Source organism: Echinops telfairi, unplaced genomic scaffold (genome assembly GCF_000313985.2).
Source record: "Echinops telfairi isolate 266 unplaced genomic scaffold, ASM31398v2 ScPeMD7_7468;HRSCAF=8506_0, whole genome shotgun sequence".
In the NCBI taxonomy this organism is placed as follows: Eukaryota; Metazoa; Chordata; class Mammalia; order Afrosoricida; family Tenrecidae; genus Echinops; species Echinops telfairi.
Window position 1 is genome coordinate 42,881,506 of NW_022111369.1, and position 7,517 is coordinate 42,889,022.

A 7,517-nucleotide genomic window follows, 5' to 3' on the forward strand; every position below is an offset into this window, starting at 1 on the left:
CCAGCAACCTTCCTTGCAATAACCCTAAGAAATTACTAATTGATTTACTGCCTTTATAGATTTACCTATCCTGGATTTCATATAACGAATATTATACAGAAAAACAAAACAAAACAAAAAAATTCCTGACAAACCAAAACACAGAAAAACCTCAATCTATGAGAAAACAAAAGAGAATAGAAACTGGAACATGTTTCAAATGGGTCAAGAGTGAAAAACAAATGACAATATGTTCAATTTTAACATAACAGTATCTACAGTAATATACTTTGCAATGCACCCTGTCTGAAAGCAAGCTTATTCATATTCCTGGTCAGTGGTCAGAGGGGATTCAGCAAAGGCTTAATCCATGTGGGTTTTCTGCACAGGAATTTTGGGCTTTCACTGTCATCCATAGCCTTCTGCAAACCAGGTGCTCAGAATTTAAGTTCTAATACAACACCCTCCTCTTATCTTGAATTTTATTATTTAAAACCCTGGATCCCATGGGCTGGGTGCATCTTCCATGTATACTTTGCTTAGATGGCTGCTTATTTTAAGACAAGCCTTTGAGACCACAGACACTATTATTTCTGAGAGCTGAGCACAATCTGAATTTTTTTTTTTTTTTTTTTGGTCTCTGAACCGTTTATTGCTGGGGCAGGGAGGGGGCTCAGGCGAAGGTGGAGCCGTTCCAGCCCACGTTAGCGGCGTTCATGTCATAGTAGTTGATGTAGATCCTCTCCGGGCTGATGCGCAGGTGCTCGGCCAGCAGGCCGCACAGCAGCTTGCTGTAGGTGCGGTTCTGCGCCCCGCCGATCTTGCCGATGCTGTGCAGGCTGCAGAGCCAGAGCCGCCGAACACCATGAGCTGGTCGGGGACCACGTGCACGGCGATGTACTGGGCCAGTTGCTGGGTGAGCTCGGAGAGCAGCCCGTCGGGCACAGAGGCGGGGGCACGTTGGTGTTCACCACGAACATGGGCATGATGGCGGAGAGACGGCGCAGACACACGGACAGACACCACATTCTGATTTTTTTAACCACATTTTGCTATAGTGCCCATATCTTCAGTGATCAATTCATGAGGGCAAGTATTGAACAGGACCAGAAATTGTTCTTAGATTAGAGCTTACAATGAAGTGAGAGCTCAAAATCCTGAATGTCTCTTTAAAGCTCATTTAAATTTCATTGAACTTTCTCCTAAACCCAGACAAACAATCTGGTAATCACTTTCTCCCATCACTTTCTCCCTGTATGACCACAGAACATGAAGGCTGGGTCATGTCCAAGAAAGCTCTAATTTTTGGAAGGGCTGGAAGCAGATTGCCTAAACCATCATGGTATGAAAGGTACTGAATCCTTACCATGGAGGAGGAGGGACAAGCGGCAGAGAGATGATTGTGGAGGCTACATAAACCCAACACTAATGGATTTAACAGCTTAATTAAAATCTTTGCTCATAAATCACAACTAGATTAAATTATGAATTAATAAATTCTTTACAACCACAAATTACGCCAGGTGTCTGACTCATGAATAATCATTTGGCTCGCCTGTAGCAAAAGAAGGTTGGAATTGAAGGAAAACAAGTAGGAACTCTGTGTGTCTGTGTGTGTGTGTGTGTGTGTGTGTGTCTGCTGTTAGGTACTGAGAATATATATGAAGTGAAAGGAAGAAAAGAATTTTTCTGAAAGGTAGAGCGGGGGAGGTGATGATAAAAAGGCATAGGATACTTTGAAAGTAAGCAAAGAGGAAGTCCACAGATCATCAAAGAGAAATCTTACATTTCTTTTTAAAAAGTCTTACAGTTTGTCTCTTCTCTTAGAGACTAGGCAGAAATCAGATGCCCTCTTCAGAAAATGAGTCTCATGGGGAGAAATGGCACCACCTCCTCATTTGGGGTGCAGAGACAGATGGAGAAGTCCACCTCCCCCACGTCTTGCACCAGGGCAGGGCCAGATGGTGAATAAGCTTGCAGGGAAGGAAGGTTGGTTTCCGCTGGCTTCTCTTCTCATGCATGAAATTCTTCCCCATCGATGATCTTCGTACCTCATGACTGCTATCCAAACCCTCTTTTCTTGGCACCTAACCTACCTGGCTTATTCCTAGGAGCATTCGTCTTCAGAAAAGGGTATGGAGATATTTACAAACAAGTTGAAAATATTTGGAGTCCCCATTAGTGAGCGCATGGGTGTTGGGAAGAAGTGACATAAGAGAGGGGAAATGGTAGATCTTATTCGTGCTCCTCTCATTGAGCTTCCTCTCATTCCTGGACACCGGGGATGGCTCTCAACTTCCCTCAGAGTTAACTTGGGGTCATGTAGTGAGTTCTGCCAATGGGCTGGACATGGAAGTGAAGCTTCTCAGTGCTAGTCAATGGAAATTGAGAAAACAAAAAACATAGAAACCATTGCTGCCAAGTTGTGTCCCACTCATGACAACCCCATCTGCTCCAGGGCAGAATTGCTCCTTGGAGTTTTCTTCACTGTCATCTCCATGGGAGCAGGTCATAAGGCCTTTCTTCGGTGGCACCACTGGGTAGGTTTAAACGACGAACCCTTAGCTTAGTAGCTAAGCACAAACCATTGCCAGCAACTTGGGAGCAGCTGTGAATTTCCCACCCTCTCCTCCTCTGCCTCCGTGTCTCTGGCAGGCTTATGTTCCAGAGGGAGTCGTAACAGGAAAGCAACCTGGATTCCTACAGCATCATTTGGAAGGGAGGTGATGCATTGCGTGAGTGAATGCAAAGTTAATGAGCGAGGTTTGAAGGTCTGTTTTTGCTGCAACATAGCAGGACCTATTCTGACTAGCACAGGGCAGGAAGCAGAAAGAGCTATCAGGGGATAACAAGAGCCAGCTCTCTTCTCTTCGCCTCTGTTCTGGGAAAGCAGAAATTAAAAAAAAAAACCTTCATTGAAGATGGACTTTAATATCTCAATACTTCTGAATTGACTATTTTACAATAAGAATATTTCCTATATAGTTTTAATTTAAAAACAAAAGCAAACTTGGGAAAATAAACTTTGGGCAAATTTGAGAAGGCTAAAATCAAGTGGGTTTCATCATGAGGAATTTGGAAAACTTCCACATCACTCCAAAATCTTTCCTCTGTTAACTGAAATTAACCCCGAGGGTTCACCTTTCAGCCAAAACATTGACTGGCTTATAAAGTGAATGTAACCCTTGGGAGACACTTAGTCCTCAGAATAATCAGTTGTTTGACTAAAATGTCAGCTCTGGCCCCCAAAACGAAGCTCAAACGGGAGGAGAAGGCAGGAATGACGGACGATGGAAAGGACAACCTAGGAAGGAAGTGGGGAGAATGCCGCCTAGGTTGTTGTGTAGCAATTAGTGAATGAGCACTAATTTGCTCTGTAAACTTTGACCCATGCCACAAGAATTAAAAAAATATTTCCTGTACTTATTGAGTGATTTCTATGGCTTACCAAGTGGCCTTGGAAAATCTTAGGAAGTCGGGTGAATTCCTGGAATGGTATGATTTGAATCACCCAAATGCTCACTATCGCTGTATGAAGATATCAGGCCTTGCCTGCTCCACCTTGGCAGGTTAATATGGTAAAACACCAATTCAGAGCAGTCAGGAAGTCCTGATTGTTTGTTCCCTTTGTTCCCTCACATTGATAATCAGCAAGTCCCGAAACTCCTTGAGCAAATTGAGATCACTGATGCTGATAAAGTATATTTCCTGCAAGCAGCCTGAAATATTTTGTGAAAGGGTCAGGAATATAATAAATAGGATAGTACCTAATAAATATGGGTGGCTTTCTAGTTTAAAGGGGCGGGGTACAATGGTCACGCCTTTGAATAAACCACAAGAAATCGGAGAAGTTAGTTTGCAGGCATTCTGTGAAGTAGCAATTTTCAATGTTGGTGGTATTGCTAGGTTCTATCAAGTTGGTTCCAACTCAAAAACCCAATACACTGTCTTCAAGTTGATTCCAACTCATAGTGGCCATATAGAAGGTTCTTGAGACTGAGAATAATCAATTATGGAGGCATATAGCCTCAGCTTTCTCCTGCAGTGTGGTTGGCGAGTGTGAACCACTGGCCTTGCAGTTAGCCATCCAACCCTTTCCCAACAGCACCACCAGGACTCAGGGACCCTCTAAACAACAGAAAGAAGCACTAGCCGATGACAATCAAGAACAGCAGCTCAATGTAAAACTTAAAAATAAGAACCTCTCTGCCGTTGAGCTGATTCTGGCTCATAGCAACCTTACAGGACAGGGTAGAACTACTCCTGTGGGTTTCCAAGACTGCATCTCTTCACAGGAGTAGAAAGCCCTGTCTTTCTCCCAAGGAGCAGCTGGTGATTTCAAACTGTTGACCAACACCTAACCACTAAGCCACGAGGGCTCCAGAAACCAAAATCCTCGGAACGAAATTAATAGTTGACATCAAGCTAACTGGAGAGGAAACTGAAGTTGTCAAAGATTTCATCTTGCTTGGATCCACAATCAATGAAGCAGCAGTCAAGAAATCAAATGACACATTACACTGGGCAAGCAGGCTGCACAAGAGCTCTTTAAAGTGTTGAAGAGCAGGGATGTGACTACGAACTAACGTGAGCCTGACATACGCCACGGTATTTTCAATCGCTTCATATGTATCTTAAAAGTTGGACACGCAATCAGGAAAACCAAAGAATTGATGCATTTCAATTATGTTGCTGCCAAAGAATGTTGAAAATACCGTGGACGGCCAGAAGAGAGAACAAACCTGTCTTGGAAGAAGTATAGCCAGAATGCTCCTTAGAAGTCAGGAGGACAAGATTACGCTCACGTACTTTGAACATCTTATCAGGAGAGAAAAGTCCCTCCACAAGGTCATCATGCTTGGTAAAGTACAGGGTCAACTAAAAAGAGGAGACCCGTCAAGGAGATAGATTGGCACAGTGGCTGCAACAATGAGCTCAAACAAAGCAATTCTGAGATGGCACAGGATCAAGCAGTGTTTTCTTATTTGCACATAGATGAACTGTGTTAGAAGTGACGTGCTGGCACCTAAAAACAATGTAGTTTGGTCAGTTATACTTTAGTCCTCAAATAGCATCTTTGATGTTTAATAATTTAAAGAGGTTTTTAAAATCTGATCTGTCCAATGCAATACATTCTTTGATTTCCTGACTGCTATTTTCTATTTAAAAACAAAATAAAAAACAACAGCAAATAAAGTAAACCCACTTGAATTTGTTGGACACATGGTCACCCTATATAGGGTTTCCAAGACTGCAAACCTTCCTGGGAGTAAGCAGACTCATCTTTCTCCATTGGAGCACCTGGTAGGTTCTCAACATCCAACCTTGCAGTTAGCAGCCCAGTGCCTAACTCACAGCATCACTATAATCTATGGAAATAACATACTTCCTTAATGCTATTGGTAGCACTAACAATTTCATAGTATAATAACAAAATTGGCTTCACATATTGTGCTTCTCCACTTTGGCAGATCTCTGGGAAATAGAGACAATAGCCTATCAAGTCGCCCACATATAAATTCCGCCACAGTAATTTCCATTTGTCACCTAACATTGAAAATAAAGAGACCCTGAGCCTCTCCTTTCTTCAGCATTGCCTACTTCCCTGCTCCTCTTGTCACCTTCCCTGAACTCCCTCTTCTCAAAACCAGAAAAGCCTCTCATATCAATAATTTGTCTTGTCCCTTAATAAACTGTTCACATTTTTATAAGAATGACTTTCTCAGTGAATTACCACAGCCAGTATTTTCCTTGTAAGTCTTTTATCTCTTACTTTAAATGACCCACTGAAGGTCTATGAAATCAAATATGTTATTAGTAGGCTGGTCCAGATTTTGAAGTTGATCAAGATCGTTTCATGATGCCTGCAGTGAGGGTAAAAAGTTCACAAGTCTGCCAAGCCAGCATCTGCGAATGGCGCCCTTCTTCCTAGCATGGAAGGTCTGAAAGATAGGAGTGGCTACTAGGTACTTGTCCCCAGGAGTTCTCAGTGGTAGTCACATTTTCTCCCGAGGCCTGGACGCTTCCACGGTTCTCTTAAACCTCCTTTCCTTCCAGCTCCCAACTGCCCTCTTTTAGGGCAGTTGCCTGACCAAGAATTGAACTACCTTCTATCCTAAATATTAACTTTCCCTGTTTCTGTGCTTTCTATGCATATCTTTTTAAAAAGGAAACTTGATTTTATTTTTATCATCTAACTCTTATTTGACACTACTCCCTAAAAATCTACAATGCTCTTCCTTAACTTAAGGAATGCCCTAGGTTACTCCGAATGTAAGAAAATGAGGTTGCTGGGTTTTTTCAAACTTCATTATAACATGCAATTATTATGAGAGATCCTTTGAATTCCCAAATTCCCCACCAAGTGCCATCGCAGCTTTTTCACAGGTTGTGAGAGGGCTCTTTCATTAAGTCTGAGTAATTATACTGAAGCAAAATTAGGCTGAGAGAACAGTAACTATAATTCATTCAGTACTTCAACACAAATTCCAACTTGTTTGCTTTCTAATCTCCATCTCTTCGTTGTGTTACATCTTAATCATCTCCAACAATAACTTGAAAGTTTTAGAAAAGTGTTCATGAAATTTTCATTGATGAAAATTGATACACTGCCTATACTATAAAACTGGAACTAATTTGTGTATCAAATAATAATCTTCCCAACTATTCTAAATAATTATTTCAAGAATTTGTAGACTAGGAGTGATTTCCAATCTTACTAATATAACTATTTCCTTAGACTAGGTTCTCTAGAGAAGCAAACACAGTGATATATATGTGAGGGGACACCCCCAAAAAACTCATTGTGTTTTCAAGGTTATGTATTTAAACTTTTTTACAAAGCAACCTTATCACCTTCAAAGTACTTCTTCATTACACTTAATACATTTATCAAATCTGTGATTCCATTCTTGGAAACATTTTCAAACTCATCTGTTTGGATGGCTGGCAGCACCTCCCTTGTTTTTTTTCTTCAACTCTTCTACATCATCAAATTGCTGTCCTTTCACGTGTCTCAGAAACAAAAAGAAGTCCCATGGAGCAAGGTCAGGTAAGTAAGGTGTGTGAGGCAAGAGAGGCATGCTGATTTTTTCCCAAAAACTGGTACAGCGAGATGACTGTGTGAGCAGGTACATTGATGTGGTGGCAAAACCAGCCCCCTGCCTGCCACAAATCAGGCCGTTTTTGTTGTATAGTGTTACACAATTTTTCAGCACCTCTAAATAGAAAGCTTGATTAACAGTCTGACCTGGTTGTAAAAATTCCAAATGCACTACAAGTGGACATTTTCATCCATTCGGGAAGTTGATGGACTTCCAGAACAAGGTTTGTCATAAATCAACATTTCACCTTTTTTGAAATGAGAAAACCACTCATACACTTGAGTTTTTCTCAGAGTGCTGTCCTTGTAAGCTCTGTTCAACATCACAACAGTTTCTGTGGCATTTTTCCAGAGCAGGAAACAAAATTTCACAGCCGCATGCTGTTCTCATAAATCAATCATCACAAAAAAAGAAGTTCAAGTGAAACTGGTTTCA

At 41.5% G+C, this 7,517-nt stretch overlaps 1 pseudogene; it reads right to left on the bottom strand.

Annotated features, from left to right (window-relative positions):
- Positions 1–620: 620 nt before the first annotated feature.
- LOC101642862 lies at positions 621–965 on the bottom strand (annotated as a pseudogene).
- Between the last annotated feature and the right edge of the window lie 6,552 nt (positions 966–7,517).